General features: G+C 41.1%; 1 protein-coding gene across 2 annotated transcripts in view; it reads right to left on the bottom strand.

Annotated features, from left to right (window-relative positions):
• far1 (fatty acyl CoA reductase 1) overlaps positions 1–18132 on the bottom strand; it is a 40529-nt gene extending 22397 nt beyond the window's left edge. For both annotated transcript variants that reach the window (XM_031801743.1, XM_031801744.1), the window contains exon 1: positions 18025–18132. The gene's annotated coding sequence lies outside the window, so the exon portion shown is untranslated. The remainder of the gene's footprint in view (positions 1–18024) is intronic.
• Positions 18133–20662: the final 2530 nt, after the last annotated feature.

Below are 20662 nucleotides of genomic sequence, written 5' to 3'. Positions count from 1 at the left end.
TAAAGAAGTTAAATCCGCTTTGTTTCCTTGCCATGATACTAACGAGTTTCGCAATACTCATATCGTCACTAGCAGTTACACGGTCAAAACCACCCCAGTTTGTAGAGGCAAAAACTTCCCTTACCATCTACAACAGTTAACTTCCTAAGCCCATAGCTATCACTTACAGAAGATAACACATCTTAGGAATTCAGCCACTCCAATGTTGTAAGCTAGTTTTATTCTGTCTCATCCACACACTGCCATTAAGATGGCTGCCGAGCTCAAAAGCTTTACTTAAACCTTGCTGAGACGGGTTACTCATTGGCACAATCTACTACAAGAGGTCTAGAGAGCAGAGTTGAGCACTCTGCAAAGATCCAGTAAAGACAATTGAAACAGCCTAGAGTAGTAGAAAGAAGACTGCTCTACACATCACATTTAAATCACTAATACCCAGTTTACCTTGTTGCAACACAAGAGTTAACAAGCCTGTGTTCTTTTTTTAGCAAGTCTAGTCTTATCTCTAGTCGTCGGGTGGATGATACGCTGCTGTTGATACAGAACACTACTCCGACAGATAGTGCCTCCAGAAAGTAATCACACCCCTTGACTTTTTCCGCATTTTGTTGTTACAGCCTACACACAATACCCCCTAATGTCAAAGTAGAATGTTTACAAATAAATGTGAAATTAAAATCTGAAATGTCTTGAGTCAATAAGTATTCAACCCCTTTGATATGGAAAACATAAATAAGTTCAGGAGTAAACATTTGCTTAACAAGTCACATAATAAGTTGCATGTGTGCAATAATAGAGTTTGACATGACTTTTGAATGACTACCTCATCTCTGTAACCCACACATACAGATAATTGTAAGGTCCCCAGTCGAGCAGTGAATTTCAAACAAAGACCAGGGAGGTTTTCCAATGCCTCGCAAAGAGCACCTTTTACTTACTTTAGTTAACCCTTATTTTACCAGGTAAATTGACTGAGAACACATTCTCATTTACAGCAACGACCTGGGGAATAGTTAGTGGGAAAAAAATGGGTAAAAAAAAATTATAAAGCAGACAATGACTATCCCTTTGAGCATGATGAAGTTATGAATTAATTACACTTTGGATGGAGTATCAATACACCCTGTAACTAAAGATACAGGCGTCCTTCCTAACTCAGTTGCCGGAGGGGAAGGAAACCGCTCAGGGATTTCATCATGAGGCCAATGATGACCTTAACAGTTACAGAGGTTAAAGGCTGTGATAGGAGAAAACTGAGGATGGAACCACAACATTGTAGTTATCAAATATAATGATATTAGTCACATAAACATATTTAGCAGATGTCATTGCGGGTGTAGCGAAATGCTTGTGTTCCTAGCTCCAACAGTACAGTAATATCTAACAATTCACACATCTTAAAGTAAAATAATGGAATTAAGAAATATTGCTCTGGCAAGACTTGAGAATGGCTGTCTAGCCATGATCAACAACCAACATGACAGAGCATTTAGAATTTTAAAAAATAATACTTGTGCAAATATTGTACAATCCATGTGCGCAAAGCTCTTAGGTCATGTCTACACTTGCCACTTACATGCAACTTCTGCTATCAGAACACGAAGATCGAATTGAAAAGACGGATCTAGACACACAAAGTCGCTTTGTGGTCTGATTGTGTTCAGATCTGGCTGACCACTTCAGGAGGTGGTCAGGGACATATTTTGTGCAGATTTCTCCTCAGTCTGAACTAGAGGTCGACCGATTAATTGGAATGGTCGATTAATTAGGGCAAATTTCAAGTTATCATAACAATCGGAAATTGGTATTTTTGGACACCGATTTGGCCGATTATTATATTTTTTACACCTTTATTTAACTAGGCAAGTCAGTTAAGAACACATTCTTATTTTCAATGACGGTGGGTAAACTGCCTTGTTCAGGGGCAGAAAGACAGATTTTTATCTTGTCAGCTCGGGCATTCAATCTTGCAACCTTACAGCTAACTAGTCCAACACTCTAACCACCTGCCTCATGAGGAGCCTGCCTGTTACGCGGATGCAGTAAGCCAAGGTAAGATGCTAGCTAGCATTAAACTTATCTTATGAAAAACAATAAATCACAATCACTAGTTAACTACACATGGTTGATGATATTACTAGTTTGTTTATCTAGCGTGTCCTGCGTTGCATATAATCGATGCGGTGCGTATTCACGGAAAACGGACCGTCGTTGCTCCAATGTGTACCTAACCATAAACACCAATGCCTTTCTTAAAATCAAAACACAGAAGTATATATTTTTAAACCTGCATATTTAGCTAAAAGAAAGGTTAGCAGGCAATATTAACCAGGTGAAATTGTGTCACTTCTCTTGCGTTCATTGCAGGGTATATGCAACAGTTTGGGCCGCCTAATTTGCCAAAATTGTACGTAATTATGACATAACATTGAAGATTGTGCAATGTAACAGGAATATTTAGACTTATGGATGCCACCCGTTAGATAGAATATGGAACGTTTCCGTATTTCACTGAAAGAATAAACGTCTTGTTGTCGAGATGATAGTTTCCGGATTTGGCAATATTAATGATCTATGGCTCGTATTTCTGTGTGTTATTATGTTATAATTAAGTCTATGATTTGATAGAACAGTCTGACTGAGCAATGGTAGGCACCAGCAGGCTCGTAAACATTCATTCAAACAGCACTTTCATGCATTTTGCCAGCAGCTCTTCGCAATGCTTCAAGCATTGCACTGTTTATGACTTCAAGCCATAAACAGTTTTTTATGCAGCCTAGGCCTACTGGTTGTACGAATTTTGGGATCTATCGTCCCACAACTGTCACAGAATCTTGGGCTATTTCTTTCTTGACAACCTGAGTAGTGTGTGACCCTAAGGTGGCAACACATACATTCGAAGTAATTTCAATGAGTCTTTCTCCATTCTGATTGCTTTATATTGTTCAATATCAACCACAAAAAAAGTCATAATTGTCATCAATTTCTGCATTTGAGATCATTTCCACACTGACACATAGGGCTGCACGATATGCGCAAGCAATCTGGGCCTCATTTTTAACCAAATGTTGCAAATTTGACATGCGATTTTGAGCAAAACACTTGGGTTAACTGTTAAAATCATGGCAATAGAAGGTCTATTTTAATTATATAGTTAGAATATAATAGTGGGCACTTTTAATACAGTGTTGTTTGACATGACAACGAATGAAAATTCCAGGGAGGAGTTATTGTGAAAGGGTAGGAACTAAAGTGTTGATAGGTGTTTCCTAGGGAACCCTATAATCTTTGGCTACATTGAATGTTCTCTCTTAGCTACTTCATGTAGCTATGATATTCTTGCTTTGCGTATTTATTTTTAATTTAGAAGATACTGTTGCACAAACAACATGCTGATTTAGGTCTACACCACCACTGGTATTATCAGGCTCTATGGCTAATTACGCTTGCTCTTATTCAGTACATTTAGTAGATAGCCGCTAATGCTAATCTCTAGCTAACAAGATTTAGGAACAACTTGCTAAGAAAAGATAAACTAGCGGTTTGCAGATGTAAGAAGAAACACAAGCTAATAGTGTAATTATGGAATGCTAGTAGATTTATATTAAGAAGCAAAGTGACAAATCCATCGTTGTCAACAACATTGTTGCATATGATGTATTGACCATGCAGACTAAAAGCAAGTGTCTCGTGGTCGAGGAACAACAAATGCGCTCCTTAAGTGACAGGAGCCAGGACTAGGTCTCTGTGGAAAGCGGCATGGAGAGAGAGAGAGTGGCGAGAGATGACTCAAGTAGCGAAGTAAACTATAAAAATGGATGTTACACACAGCATATCACATTTAACAAACCAAACATTCAAATACCGTTATCGAAGGTAAAGTAAAAACTCGAACCTGTCCATGACAGCATTTCAGCGGTCTCTTTCTGTGAGCTTGTGTGGCCTACCACTTCACGGCTGAGCCGTTGTTGCCCCTAAACATTTTCACTTCACAAAATCAGCACTTATAGTTGACTGGGGCAGCTCTAGCAGGGCAGAAATTTGACGAACTGACTTGTTGGAAAGGTGGCATCCTATGACGGTGCCACATTGAAAGTCATTGAGCTCTTCAGTAAGGCCATTCTACTACCAGTTTGTCTCTGGAGATTGCATGGCTGTGTCCTCGATTTTATACCCGTCAGCAACGGATGTGGCTAAAATAGCCGAATCCACTCATTTGAAGGGGTGTCCACATATGTGACTCACCACCAGGATTCGGTCTGTTTTTTTTTTTATTGTTTTTTTTACATTGGATAAAAGTAGACACTCAGAGCTACAAAATGGTATATCATACACTACATTTGAAAGTTGATAACTCACTTTTGAGAAAACCGTCTTTCAATGTTTTAATACTACTATTGGAGAGCCCTTCTTTGTCTACACCCATTCAGCATTGTTCACACTCTCTAAAGCCTTAGCCCCACCCATCTCTTTAAGGGTTGAGCCGAGAATTCTGTACTAACTTACCAGCCACTTCCAGACATCAAGAGAGAGAACAGCTCACTGAACATTACTCGCCCTAGCAGATCTGGTTAGGCTTTGTTATTCAGAGCATTGGTGACTGCAACTATCCTGTCAGATTGTCCTTTTGTAAATGCAGTGTTTCGCATTCAGAGCGCACACTGGACGCTCTGGCTAATAAGTAGGATCGATCCGAAAGCTCTGACCTCACAACAACAGTCAAGCACCCAAGCTAACTGGCTAACATTGGCTCAACACCATAGTACCCTCCAAGCTCGTCATCAAGCTCGAGACCCTGGGTCTCGACCCCGCCCTGTGCAACTGGGTACTGGACTTCCTGACGGGCCGCCCCCAGGTGGTGAGGGTAGGCAACAACATCTCCTCCCCGCTGATCCTCAACACTGGGGCCCCACAAGGGTGCGTTCTGAGCCCTCTCCTGTACTCCCTGTTCACCCACGACTGCGTGGCCACGCACGCCTCCAACTCAATCATCAAGTTTGCGGACGACACAACAGTGGTAGGCTTGATTACCAACAACGACGAGACGGCCTACAGGGAGGAGGTGAGGGCCCTCGGAGTGTGGTGTCAGGAAAATAACCTCACACTCAACGTCAACAAAACTAAGGAGATGATTGTGGACTTCAGGAAACAGCAGAGGGAACACCCCCCCATCCACATCGATGGAACAGTAGTGGAGAGGGTAGCAAGTTTTATGTTCCTCGGCATACACATCACAGACAAACTGAATTGGTCCACTCACACAGACAGCATCGTGAAGAAGGCGCAGCAGCGCCTCTTCAACCTCAGGAGGCTGAAGAAATTCGGCTTGTCACCAAAAGCACTCACAAACTTCTACAGATGCACAATCGAGAGCATCCTGGCGGGCTGTATCACCGCCTGGTATGGCAACTGCACCGCCCTCAACCGTAAGGCTATCCAGAGGGTAGTGAGGTCTGCACAACGCATCACCGGGGGCAAACTACCTGCCCTCCAGGACACCTACACCACCCGATGCTACAGGAAGGCCATAAAGATCATCAAGGACATCAACCACCCGAGCCACTGCCTGTTCACCCCGCTGTCATCCAGAAGGCGAGGTCAGTACAGGTGCATCAAAGCTGGGACCGAGAGACTGAAAAACAGCTTCTATCTCAAGGCCATCAGACTGTTAAACAGCCACCACTAACATTGAGTGGCTACTGCCAACACACTGTCAATGCCACTGACTCTACTCCAGCCACTTTAATCATGGGAATTGATGGGAAATGATGTAAATATATCACTAGCCACTTTAAACAATGCTACCTTATATAATGTTACTTACCCTACATTATTCATCTCATATGCATACGTAGATACTGTACTCTATATCATCGACTGCATCCTTATGTAATACATGTATCACTAGCCACTAACTATGCCACTTGGTTTACATACTCATCTCATATGTATATACTGTACTCGATATCATCTACTGTATCTTGCCTATGCTGCTCTGTACCATCACTCATTCATATATCCTTATGTACATATTCTTTATCCCCTTACACTGTGTATAAGACAGTAGTTTTTTTTGGAATTGTTAGTTAGATTACTTGTTCGTTATTACTGCATTGTCGGAACTAGAAGCACAAGCATTTCGCTACACTCGCATTAACATCTGCTAACCATGTGTATGTGACAAATAAATTTGATTCGATTTGATTTGATTAGCTACTTCCAGACACATAATGAGAGAACACCCCACCCTGACCATTTTACTCACCCTAGCAGAGCTGGTTAGGCTCTTTTCATGTTATCCAGAGCGTTGATGACTAACTGTGCTGCTAGCAACAATTGAATTACGCTTTGTTGCCAACGTTTACAGACACCGGACATATTCAAAATTCATCAGTTATTCTGCGCTCTGGCACACTAAGAACAGCCTTTTGTTAAGAAATGTAGCTAGATCGCTATCGAGGTAAACAATGAATCCCAACGCATGATGTAATGTTAGTTAGCGAGCCAGCCAGCTAATGTTAGCTAGCTGGCCTTGATGCCAACTTTGCACACTCTTGGCATTCTGTCAACCAGTTTCATGAGGTAGTCACCTGGAATGCATTTCAATTAACAGGTGTGCCTTCATTAACTTCTTGAGTGTAGGGGGCAGGATTTTTGTTTTTGGCTAAAAAACGTACCCATTTGAAACTGCCTATTTCTCAGGCCCAGAAACTAGAATATGCATATAATTATCAGATTAGGATAGAAAACATTAACATTTCCAAAACTGTCAAAATATTGTCTGTGAGTAGAACAGAACTGATATTGCAGGCGAAAACCTGAGGAAAATCAAACCAGGAAGTGCTGTCTTTCCTGAAAGCTCTCTGTTCTATTGGATGCCTTGCCTCCATTTAAAGGGATATCAACCAGATTCCTTTTCCTATGGCTTCCTCAAGGTGTCAGTCTTTAGACAGTTTCAGGCTTTTATTTTGAAAAATTAGCGAGAAAGATAGCATTGCATCAGTGGACAGCTGGGTGTTCGCAGAGTTTGTCTCTCCTTCGCCTATTGAAAAAGCGACAGTCCCGGTTGATATATTATCGATTATATATTTTAAAAACAACCTGATGATTGATTATAAAAAACGTTTGACATGTTTCTGTGGACATTACAGATACTATTTGGAATTTTCGTCTGCGATGTCGTGACCGCTCGAGCCTGTGGATTTCTTAACATAACGCGCTAAACAAATGGAGGTATTTTAGATATAAAAATAATCTTTATGGAACAAAAGGAACATTTATTGTGTAACTGGGAGTCTTGTGAGTGCAAACATCCGAAGATCAAAGGTAAGCGATTCATTTTATTGCTTTTATGACCAATCTACTTGGCTGCTAGTGTTTGTAATATTTAGTCTACTGAGAGAGATGTTCTTACATAAACACTTGTTATGCTTTCACCGAAAAGCTGTATTGAAATCTGACAATGCAGGTGGATTAACAAGCTAAGCTGTGTTTTGCTATATTGCACTTGTGATTTCCTGAAAATTAAATATTTTTAGTAATTTAATTTGAATTTGGCGAGCTGCAATTCAGGTGTTGATGAAAATGAAGCGGGTGTTGATGAAAATGATCCCGCTAAAGGGATGGGTGCGTCAAGAAGTTAAAGTTCAGATGTGTTGTGACAAGGTACAGGTGGAAGACAGTACTATTTGGTAAAAGACCAAGTGCATATTATGGCAAGAACAGCTCAAATATGCAAAGAGAAACGACGGTTCATCATTACTTCAAGACATTAAGGTCAGTCAATACGGAAAATGTCAATAACTTTGAAAGTTTCTTCAAGTTCAGACTCAAAAACCATCAAGCACTACGATGAAACTGGCTCATGAGGTCCGCCACAGGAAAGGAGAACGCAGGGTTACCTCTGATGCAGAGGATAAGTTCATTAGTTACGAGCCTCAGAAATTGAAGCCCAAATAAATGCTTCAAATGTCAAGTAACAGACATCAACAGCAACTGTTCAGAGGAGACTTCATGAAATCAGGCCTTCATGGTCGAATTGCTGCAAAGAAACCACTACTAAAGGACACCAATAAGAAGAAGAGACTTGCTTGGGTAAAGAAACACGAGCAATGGACAATGGACCGGATGAAATCTGTCCTTTGGTCTGATATTTTTGGTTCCAACCGCCGTGTCTTTGTGAAACGCAGAGTGAATGAAAGAATGATCTCTGCATGTGTGAAGCATAGAGGTGGTGGTGTGATGGTTATTTGCTGGTGACACTGTCTGTGATTTATTAGAATTCAAGGCACACTTCTGCAGCGATACGCCATCCCACCTGGTTTGCTCTTAGTGGGACTATCATTTGTTTTTCAACAGGTCAATGACCAAACACACCTCCATGCTGTGTAAGGTCTATTTGACCAAGGAGAGCGATGGAGTGCTGCATCAGATGAACTGGCCTCCACAATCACCCGACCTCAACCCAATTGAGATGGTTTGGGATGAGTTTGCCCGCAGAGTGAAGGAAAAGCAGCCAACAACAGCTCAGCATTTGTGGGAAATCCTTCAAGACTGTTGGAAAAGCATTCCAGGTGAAAATGGTTGAGAGAATGCCAAGAGTGTGCAAAGCTATCGTCAAGGTAAAGGGTGGCTACTTTGAAGAATCTAAAATATTATTTTGATTTGTTTAACACTTTTTTGGTTACTACATGATTCGATGTGTGTTATATCATAGAAAATAGTAAAATAAAGAAAAACCCTTGAATGAGTAGGTGTGTCCAAACCTTTGACTGGTACTGTACATATACATTTTTTAATGGCACATGAGACTCCTGTCTTATTCATGCCCATCTCAGTGAACAAATATATTGCAGAGGCTGTGAGGATGGCACAGTCCAAGAAGGGGAGGGTGGCTAAAATGTACAACTCTCTCCAGAATGCGCTCTCTCCCGTCACTGTGTGCACATTCATTGTTTCATAACTTTGTGCGAATGGTTTGCGTTTGATTGTGAGTGTCTATCAATTCCCCATGACATATATCACCAGTAGTGCATTTACCGCCAATTCATAATCTACAATATTTGTTTGGTTATGGACATTTCTGTTAATGTATTCAATATATTATTCGAGGATTTACCCTTCTCATTGTCAGAGTAAACACATTTTGGTTTATTTCATTCCATTTACAAGTTGTCAATTTAGTCATTGTCTTTTTGTTTAGAGCGCTCCTGTCAATATTGATTAACGACGTGCACCTGATTACCCATAGAAGTTGGCCTATATGTTACCTGGCCTGCCTGCAAATGTAGGCATATAAATGTGCCCATTTGGTGATCTGATAGTAATTGTGACCTGTTTCAGGATGCTAGGCATATGTTGCATGTCACTACTTCACAGGAGAGGCATTTAAACAGAAAATCAAGTGTTCTGGGGCAGAAATGCCTTCTGGAACATGTGAACTTTCACGTGCCTTAATAACAAGTGTGTATGCCACCTGTAAATACTAATAAAATGTTTAAAATTACAAGCCTAATTGGTTTAGACACCAAAAACGACATGAACCTTCCCATGAATGCTGAGATAATGGATGGACTGGAAATGAGTTCGGATTGGTCAGCCATGTAGCACACTTCTGTCTATAACATGAGCTGCTCAGTATGTGTCGATAATCCTTTCTAACTCAGATTTTTTGAAAGATATCATGAAGAACTGCAAAAGTGTTGCTACTGCTCTTAATGTCGCTGCAATCGACAAATTCAAGATCAGTGGGAAGAAGTTGTGATGGACTACTTTCAGTAGGGCGACCGTGCCATGCTCGTACCATGCTGAAAATGTATCAAATGAGGAAATTCCTGATTTAGGTAAAAACATTTATTTGAACCAGACATTGAAGAGTCTTCTGATGACAGTTATTGGGAAGAAACTGCGTGTTGTCACGGAAGAAGTTGACAGAGGGAGTCAAAAAGACAAGTTAGAAGGCTGTTGTATAAAATACCTGTCTCCGGATTATGTCTTCAAACTAAGGGCAACAGTGGCATCAATGAGAGCAGGAGAAGCTTTCATCCATGTGTATGGGTAAGAGTCGAGTTACATTTTTAGAAAGTATACGTTTAGAATTTCGTAAGAAGGTAGTTATTGCAAGTTAAAGCGAACTGTCAGCTACTAACGTTAGCTGGCTGGCCGGCTTGCTAATGTTCCGAATAACATTACTACACAGATCATACACGCATCTCAGAAAGCCATTTGCATTGCTAGTTATAGCCTAATGTTAGCTAGCTAGCTAACATTGAACCTAGCTTGTTAGCTTTAGCTACCAGGAGATTCATGCATGGTAGTAACGTTAAAGTTGGGATTATGGTTCATTGTTAAGCTAGCTAACTACATGTCTAAACAAAAGAAGACTCCACTATGCACGTAACCATTTCACTGTAAAGATGACACTTTCTTTATCCTGTGCATGTGACAAATAAACTTAGATTTTATTTGATATGTGCCTTTACCAGAGATGGTAATGTGAAGAACATGAACTGCAAGTCAAATTAGGATATAAATGTTAGGCCAACGAGACAGTGTCCAAGATCTACAATTCTTTGGTAGAATGCCCTGCTTTCATTTCGTCACACTCACAACCATAAGCTATTTTCTGTAATTAGCTCACCATTAACTTTTAAATAATGATTTATTGAGTTTATTTCCTGTAATAATTTATAAAAATTAGCTAAAGTTGGCATGACTGTCCTGTGAGGATCCAAATAGGTCAGAGAGACAGATGGATAGAGAGAGAATAAAAAAACTGCTTAATCATGCTAACACGGTCAGTCATCATAATAATCAGGAGGTGAAATGCAAAACTGACCTTGGATCATTAACTCTGGGACTACTACATCTCTATCTGTATGTCAATGTAAAGCATCGCTTTAATAATACTTCCTGTATAATATCACTTATAACAAATGATGATAACATTGGATAGATACATGTGTAGCATGTGACAATAGCAGGATATAAAAGATTGTGACACTAAAAGATGTGTCACAAATGTATACATATATATACATATATACGACTCGTAGCTTGATGATGACTTGATCATTTGAATCAACTGTGTAGTGCTAAGGCAAAAACCTGCTCTATCCAGAATGGCCTACTCTCCCACTTTGACAGCTGGGCCTGTTATCCTTTCACCCTCTTCCAAAAATACAAATGTTTGCCATTATCAAGAGTGGCACTGGGGCGAAAACAATATCCTACATAGTGGTGGAGGACAGGACCTAAAAAGGCTGGAGACTCATAACTAATCGAAGAGCATGCATGTATATGTCCTGACCAAACGATGAGGAGTCAGTGGTAGAGTTCACTTGACGTTGTAGCACAGCAAGATTCTCAGTAGGCAGGGGGCATGGGATGTCAGGAACAATGACCCCATTGTCAGTGTTACCAGATTATCCCCGATAAAGCAGGTCCCCCACCTGCTGAATTTGGAATGCTCAAAAGAACCAATCTGCATTAGTGATGATAAATTTGGCAGCAACAGGGGTTTGATAGTTCAGTGAAAATGGCTAAGAGTTTATGTGGTGTAAATCTTAAAATTAGCAGCTGACATCTTAAGGGTTTTTTAATTAATGCAAGTGAGACAGGTTCCATGAAAAACAAGACAGAGAGGAAGAGAGAAAAAGAACACAGAACAGTTTAATTACCTCTGGTTTATTGCTGACACTTTTGCCAGCAATAAACGCTTCCACGGCCTGTTTCTCGGACAGCGAACATACAGTCATGGTCAAAAGTTGAGAATGACACAAATATACATTTTCAAAGTCTGCTGCTTCAGTGTATTTTGATGTTTTTGTCAGATGTTACAATGGAATACTGAAGTATAATTACAAGCATTTCATAAGTGTCAAAGGCTTTTTTATTGATAATTACATGAAGTTGATGCAAAGAGTCAATATTTGCAGGGTTAACCCTTCTTTTTCAAGACCTCTGCAATCCACCCTGGCATGCTGTAAATTAACTTCTGGGCCACATCCTGATGGCAGTCCATTCTTGCATAATCAATGCTTGGAGTTTGTCAGAATTTGTGGGTTTTTGTTTGTCCACCGCCTCTTGAGAATTGACCACAAGTTCTCAATGAGATTAAGGTCTGGGGAGATTCCTGGCCATGGACCCAAAATATTACCCATCATGCTGGAAAAGGCATTATGCATCACCAAACTGTACCTGGATAGTTGGGAGAAGTTGCTCTCGACGGATGTGTTGGTACCATTCTTTATTCATGGCTGTGTTCTTAGGCAAAATGGTGAGTGAGGGGCCTCCCGGGTGGCACAGTGGTCTAGTGCACTACATTGCTGTGCTAGCTGTGCCACCAGAGACCCTGGGTTCGAGCCCAGGCTCTGTCACAGCTGGCAGCGACCGGGAGGTCCATGGGGCGACACACAATTGGCCTAGCGTCGCCCAGGTTAGGCCGGTAGGGATATCCTTGTCTCATCGTGCACATCGTGCACTAGCACGTGGCGGGCCGGGCGCAGTGCACGCTAACCAGGTCGCCAGGTGCACTGTGTTTCCTCTGACACATTGGTGTGGCTGGTGTCCGGGTTGGGATGCGCGCTGTGTTAAGAAGCAGTGCAGCTTGTTTGGGTTGTGTTTCAAAGGATGCATGGCTTTCGACCTTCGTCTCTCCCAAGCTTTTTTCGGGATGCCCTAAACAATCGGAAAGGGAATTCAGAGAAAATGACTTTACCCCAGTAGTCTGTACCTTTAGCAGAATATCAGTCTGTTCCTGATGTTTTTCCTGGAGAGAAGTGGCTTCTTTGCTGCCCTTCTTGACACCAGGCCGAAGATCTTCGCCTAACTGTGCCTGCTGCCATTCCTGAGCAAGCTCTGTACTGGTGGTGTCCCGATCCCGCAACTGAATCAACGACGGTCCTGGCTTGCTAGACTTTCTTGGGCGCCCTGAAGCCTTCACAGCAATTGAACCGCTCTTCTTGAAGTTCTTGGATGATCCGATAAATGGTTGATTTAGGTTCAATCTTACTGGCAGCAATATTCTTGCCTGTGAAGCCCTTTTTGTGCAAAGCAATGATGATGGCACTTGTTCCCTTGCAGGTAGCCATGCTTGACAGAGGAAGAACAATGATTCCAAGCACCAGCCTCCTTTTGAAGCTTCAGTCTGTCATTCGAACTCAAATCAGCATGAGAGTGATCTCCAGCCTTGTCCTTGTCAACACTCACGCCTGTGTTAACGAGAGAATCACTGACATGTCAGCTGGTCCTTTTGTGGCAGGGCTGAAATGCAGTGGAAATGTTTTTGGGGGATTCAGATCATTTGCATGGCAAAGAGGGACTTTGCAATTAATTGCAATTCATCTGATCCCTCTTCATAACATTCTGGAGTATATGCAAATTGCCATCATACAAACTGAGGCAGCAGACTTTGTGAAAATTAATATTTGTGTTATTCTCAAAACTTTTGGCCAACTGTACATCTGGCAATATCTACATTTTAGACACCTTGATCATCTCACACCCTGAAAGTAAATAAATATGAAAATAACTGAGATATGACCGTTCAATCTAAAGCAGTCATTTTCAGGATACGTCAATACAGCACAGAAAACACTAGACTGGTATTGTGGTTGTTCATTAGGTGATGGGAAATATGCAATATGTATTCAAAATAATATACTTACCTTCCTTGAAAATCCATCTACACCGCCAAATATGACAATGTTGTATCTTGAAAAAAAGCATTGGAATTAAAAGTTAAATGTTTAACCTATTAACCTGCTTCATTATTGCTGTATTACCAGTTGATGAAGAACAACTCCAATTTCATGTATCATTGAAAATGTGTCTACGAATAAGTAAGAATAAAAAAGTTAAAATAACTTCTTAGATTTGATGGAGACATTATAAATCTTAGTACCTTATCAATTTATGATTTGTATGAATGTGGACGAGAGACAGGGGGGAGCAGGAACAGAGTATTTTTGCCGAGCAATGCAACGAAGCTGGATCATTCTGGCAATGATACCGGCACCGTCTACACGCTGCAAAGACTCCCTAACTCTTGGCCATTGTACACGATGACCCATTGGTCAAAGGAGGTCTCAGAGCATTCTAAAGCCCACATGGGGCATCCTTGTATTAATGGCGTTGACTTTCTGGTCTAACTCTTCATCTGACATATCAGAATAGCATTCCCTGACAGACATAGTGTTCTTTCATCCTTCTGTAAAAAAAGCTAACCGTTACACCGTCATGAAATATGATTATATATCGACTATGAAACAAATAGGACATGGCCTGCTTATGAGTTGTAATACCGAATAATAAACTGATAATTGTGCACGACTTCAAATGAAACAAGCAGGGAGCAGGTTACGAACCCTCAACCTTCTTGCCCGAAGTCCAGCGCGCTATCGACTGTGCACCAAAAGCATGCTCAAGCCGCAGAGTCGATAGTAGCAACCTACCTAGCAACCTACCGAGAGGACGCGCTCTCAATGTAATAAAAGTAATGACTTTTCAAATAAGTTACCTTATACGTTATATTGATTTGTTAGCTACGCTGTCCTTACGAACCACATAGCATATCACTACAGCAGCATGTACCGGTATATTAGCTATCTACCTAACGTTAGTAGTTATACATCAAACTTAACAGTATATTAACTATAGGCTAACTACCCAACATTTATTGACTTGAATATTCCCATCATTCTTAGCTTAGCTAAATGGGATAGTCGTTGTGCATTCTCAATGGACATTCAGGTGCCTTCGTAAATTAGCTCTGACTACCTACTCTGATTTCAGAACACTCTCGTCTAAGTGTACCAGAGCGCAGAATAATGAATTTACGAGCGCTCAACACCCGTCGAATATGGCCTGTGTCAGTAAACGTAGGCAAAAAAGCATAATGAAATTGTTTGCAGCAGCACAGTTACAATCACCAATGACCTGGTTAACACGAAAACTGCCTAACCAGCTCTGCTCGGGCAAGTAAAATGGTCCGAGTGGTCTCATTTATGTCTAGAATTAGCCAGCAAGCTAGCCAACGTTAGCTCGGGTGCTTAACTGCTGTTGTAAGGCCAGAACGCTCAAATCAACCCTACTCCTCAGCCTCAACGTCCAGTGTGTGCTCCGAGAGCGAAACGGTTTGAATTTACCCAGAGAGTTTTTCACAGAATAGAAACACCATAATATTAATCAAATGAATTACGCAAGCACCAGTTAAAGGTTTGGACACACCTAATTCCAGGCTTTTTCTAGATTTTTACTATTTTCTACATTGTAGAATAATAGTGAAGACATCTCAACTATGAAATAACACATATGGAATCAGTTTCGAACAAATTCTTATTTACAAGGACAGCCTACTCCTTCCTCCCGGTCGGGGAATTGAACCCCGATCTCCCGCGTGCCTGCAATATGGAAGACTATCGAATGCTTCTCAAAGATGCCCTCCGGTGGTCAAACTAGCACTAACTCGCAACAGAAAAAAATGGCTGACAATTAAATGAATTGTCACAGAATGCTGCGGCAGCCCGCAAGTTGTGCCGCAGTATGACGTAACTTTTAATTGAGGAACCACTGTACCCGATTCGGGAAACTCCAGGGCCCATAATATTTTATACAATGTTGCAAGTTTGCTCATGCTAGCATCAGCCGGACCCAAGTTAATAGGTTTCAAGTTCGTTGCAGACAGGCCATGGTAGCCAATGTGATTTATAGGATATTTTTTTCTACCTGTATGTAGGCTGCAATGTTTTTATGTAGGCTATTTTTACATAGTTGACAAATGACAATAGAAGTTACTGTTTAGGTTTGTATCATTTTCATTTAGGTTAATTTTGATTAACCACATGACAATGATTGAGACACAAAGACATTATAAATTAAATGGAAATGAGCACATGAAAACTCTTGAGTCATGTGTCTTATTTCATTAAACAGTGCGCTTCAAGCTCAATGCATATATAGATTTTATTAAAACATATAGGGTGCATCTATAGGGAAAAATACACCTTTAAAAATTTCAACCAATCAATTGGTCAAAAGAACAGAAAATTTTCGGTCAACCAAGATATGTTTTAGATGAGGACAGCCCTATTAGGAATAGTAGGCCATCTTACATAAGTCTGCAAATGCTATGATGCATGGAATGCATTACTATAAAGGTACATTTTTAATGGTGAAAATTTGCTCCCCAAACTTCACTCATGCGCCACCTATGCATAAGCTAGTGATTTTTCTGTTCATTATTAGTCTTGTTGACTGAGGAAAATGTAAATGTGGACAGTTATTCTAACATGTTCAAAGTGCACAGTAAGGACACCCGTCATTGCATCCTCAATTTGCATGTTCAGTTGAGATTCATTACCGTAACCTAAATGTGATGTCATTCTGAGCACCATAGGTGGACACCCTAATCAAGTTCCCCAATGCATGTGGGTCCAGTAATTTTCTCAAATGTCCAGTAAATTAAAATGCTACCAGTCAAATGTCCAGTGGCTCATTTTTCATAACTGAAACCCTGCCTGGCCAATAGTGCCATTTAGCTCAGGTATGGAACAATGGGAAGTTGGGAACCCAGAAACATACACTGTGTTACTGCGTAGTGCCAGATGCATCCCTTGAGCTAATCTGCACACTGTTAAACCAGGTTTGCATATACTGTAGGTCTACTGTTCCTGTACAGCACTGATCAGATGTGCCATGACATTTGTTTAATGTGCAGGACTGGTTCCCCCTGGACAAAGCAACAGAGCAGACAGTCTATTATTTACTCTATCAAACCAGTGACAAGTCTGTGACAGCTGCAAGCTTGTCAAACAGAAGCATTGTCTCCAGCCAAGCGGCAAGGCAGTTGTGGTACCAGTGGCATCTTGTCCTCACATTATATATAGGCCTACTGTAGGTGTGTGCTTATTATAAACCAAATAAACCATTTGATAAACAGGTGTCACAAGGAGAAACTTCAACTGTAGAGTAAGGACATAAAAGATATCAAGAAATCCCTGGTGACTGGTGGTCAACATGTGTAGGCTGTTCACTAAAGCACTACCGTGAAAAAATGGATACCCATTCGTGGAGGAAGGAATGAAGGTAAGCTGGCTCGTAAAGGTGGGTATGAGAGAACAGTGTCTGGATCAAAAAAAAAAAACACTCCCCAAAAGCCATTGAGACATGCTGCTATGGCTACATTTACAATGACGGCCTATACCGGCCAAACCCGGACGACGCTGGGCCAATTGTACGCCGCCGTAATAGTTAAGTGAAATGACAACAAACCTCAAAAGCAATGTGTTACTAAAAGTAAGACCACCAAGAAGACCACCACAGTTTAGAGAAATCTGATGACAAGTCCACCTCAGCAGCTGTGAGTAATTTTGGCTTACTTACAGCAATTACATACAAATGTCAAATGGAAAGGGCTTGCCGTGAGTCATAGAACCAGGCTGGAAATCTTGTGACCCTGATTAAAAAGTCAGACAACTTGCCAGTTACATACAGAACACATGCTTTAAAATGGCTTACCTCAAATAAGTGTGTCATTCCAGATGAACTTAGACAACAAAGCAATCTATGAATGTTGTACAGAATTATAACGGGTTTTAATATTGAACAGCGACTTGGGGCTGTGCCACCCCACACACAAGAGCCCAAGCTAGATAGCTAGCCAGACTAGCTAGCCTTCCAACTTCTCTAGTGTTGTGAGAAATTCCCACTAATTCATAGCTGGATGCAAAACCAGCACCACTAAAGTAAGAAGAATGTTCAAACTTTCTGAGAAGTATAGACATAATGAGTGTTAACAAAGCTACAATACTTTCTGGAAATAGTTTTTCTAGCTAACGTTACCACCCCCCTTGCGCATCTTTTCCGTGGCATGCTGTCTGTCGCACGTACTATAGTTAGCAAAAGCTAGCCATTTGCAGTGATCTTTGAACATTTAAAAATGTTACATTTAGCTAATGTAGTAGATTCTAGTGCACACACAACAAAACCAAATCAGAGAAAATAGCATGTGAAATACAGATATACCTGCAATTTCGAGGGGGCTGAGTTTTCCTGCGTTAAATCAGAAGTATCTGCCGGTTGTAAGTGCCGCAACAGCTCAATTTTTGCGGGATGAGAGAACGGGCGTATTCATTAGGGAAACGGTTTATGATTTAAGAAGCAAACAGAGCAAAACGAGAATTTCTATTGGACACATTCAGGTAAATCCCTCCCCGTTTCGTTCCATTAGCTTACGTTTAAGAAACGTTTTGTAACAGAATTGCCTTAATGAATAGGCCCCAGGAAATGTGACGGGTTGCTGGTTGCCAGAGATGTGACGTCAGCATCCACCAAACGAGTCCACATTGTTGTATTTCACTGTTAGCAACTGCTTTATGGAAATTCATTTTCTTTGACATAAAAAATATATATAAAGTATAGTTTAATTCTAATGATCAAAAAAAAGCATAGGCCTATCATGATCAAAAATACGTCTGAGGTTTCATTCCCATATCAGTCAATTCAATCAAAAATATTTTACTTGATACCAACAGAGAAAGCATTTACATTGCAGCACAAAATTAGAGCATAAGCCTGTAATAGAATGGACGTGACCGTAATAAGTGTTGCAATTAACTGAGCACTTAGCCTATGTCAACACAGGCAGCCCAATCCTGGGGTGCGTTCATTTTGATTGAACGTTTGCTACTTTGCGTAACGGTTAGTACTGAACGACACGTTTCCCAAAAACGTTACTGAACAGACTGAGTGAGGTATGTCTACTCCGTTTGGTGGGTGTGGCTTGAAGCAATGAGTGATCCATTTGAAAGGGGAGCAGTGCATTTAACTGGTCGTTCAGAACAGCAGCGTTGTTTTTGGTTGTTGAGTCAATTAGAACATGCCCATTTCAAGCTTATCCTTCTAAAAAATAAGAAGTTATTTCAGGAAATATTAAGGCAAGTTAGCTGGCTAACTGTATGATCCTGCTCTGTAGTAAACCCATTAGAATTGAGCTGCCTGTGTAAACACAGCCTTAGAAAATCCAGGCCGAGAGCCACGCAGAATGGGCTGGGATTTTACCATTAGGTCCACATGCAGTTTGTCCTGATGTGGTAAAAGGTTGATTTTTCCTGATGTCCCACAGCTGTGTGTAATCTGTCTATAATCTGTTATGCAGTGAAAAAGCCAAGTTTTGCCATGACTTCACCCACCCCAGGTTTTAGGCTCACTAACCCACTGGAGTACTGACATATCCAGCCTAAACTGTAGGCTGCTGCCCACTAGAACATCACAAGGCAAAAAAAGACTGCAGTAGATTCCAAAAATGTAGATATATTTTTTAAACTAGGCAAGTCCGTTATGAACAAATTCTTATTTTACAATGATGGCCTACCAGGGAACTGTTGGTTAACTGCCTTGTTCAGAACAACATATTTTTACCTTGTCAGCATGGGGATTCAATCCAGCAACCTTTCGATAACTAGCCCAACACTCTAACCACCAGACTACCTGCAAAGACTGTAGCAGAGTGTTTTTGGGATGATTTTTAAATCACATACCACATAACTTAGTCACATAACATTGATAAACAGGATCTGTTACTCATTTTAGGTTTGTACAAATATTTGTCACAGATATGAAGGCCTGTTTTTTTTTTTACTTAAAAAAAAAATTGCACTGAACAAACATATAAAAAAGATTTTCCATATTTTTTCATTTTGATTTGATCCAGCAATCTTGCGGTTCCTTGCCCAACACGCAAAACCAAAAAGCTACCTGAGTTGCAATTCATATAAAGAAATCAGTCAATTGAAATACATTTATTAGGCCCAAATCTATGGATTTCACAATTGGGCACACATACCTTTAAAAAGAAAAGTAGGGGCGTGGATCAGAAAATCAGTCTGTATCTGGTGTGACCCCCATTTGCCTCATGCAGTGCGACATCTCCTTTGCATATAGTTGATCAGGCTGTCGATTGTGAACTTTGGAATGTTGTCACACTCCTCTTCAAATTGCTGTGCGAAGTTGCTGGATATTGGTGGGAACTGGAGCACGCTGTTGTGCACGTCAATCCAGAGCATCTCAAACATGCTCAATGGGTGACATGTCAGGTGAGTGTGCAGGCCATAGAACTACACAATTCCAGGAATTCTGTACAGATCCTTCCGACATGGGGCCGTGCATAATCATGCTGAAACATGAGATGATGGTGGTGGTTGAATGGCACGACAATGGGCTCCAGGAGCTCGTCACGGTATCTCTGTGCATTCACAACGTCATTCACGCTGTCTGCCACCTGCCCGGTACAATTGAAACCGGGATTTATCCGTGAAGAGCAGAATTCTTCAGCATGCCAGTGGCAAAGGTGAGCATTTGGCCACTGTAGTCAGTTACGATGCCTTACTGCAGTCAGGTCAAGACCCTGGTGAGGATGAGCACGCAGATAAGCTTCGCTGATGTTTTCTGACAGTTTGTGCAGACATTCTTTGGTTGTTTCATCAGCAGTCCGGGTGGCTGGTCTCAGACGATCCCTCAGGTGAATGAGCCGGATCTGGGCTGGCGTGGTTACACATGGTCTACGGTTGGGACACAGGTTGGACGTACTGCCAAATTGTCTAAAACGACGTTGGAGGCTGCTTATGGTAGAAAAATTAACATCCAATTATCAGGCAACAGCTCT

The sequence above is a fragment of the Oncorhynchus kisutch genome, linkage group LG22, assembly GCF_002021735.2.
Source record: "Oncorhynchus kisutch isolate 150728-3 linkage group LG22, Okis_V2, whole genome shotgun sequence".
Classification (NCBI taxonomy): Eukaryota; Metazoa; Chordata; class Actinopteri; order Salmoniformes; family Salmonidae; genus Oncorhynchus; species Oncorhynchus kisutch.
Note: the sequence above shows the minus strand (reverse complement) of the source record. Positions and strands in the feature narration are given on the sequence as shown.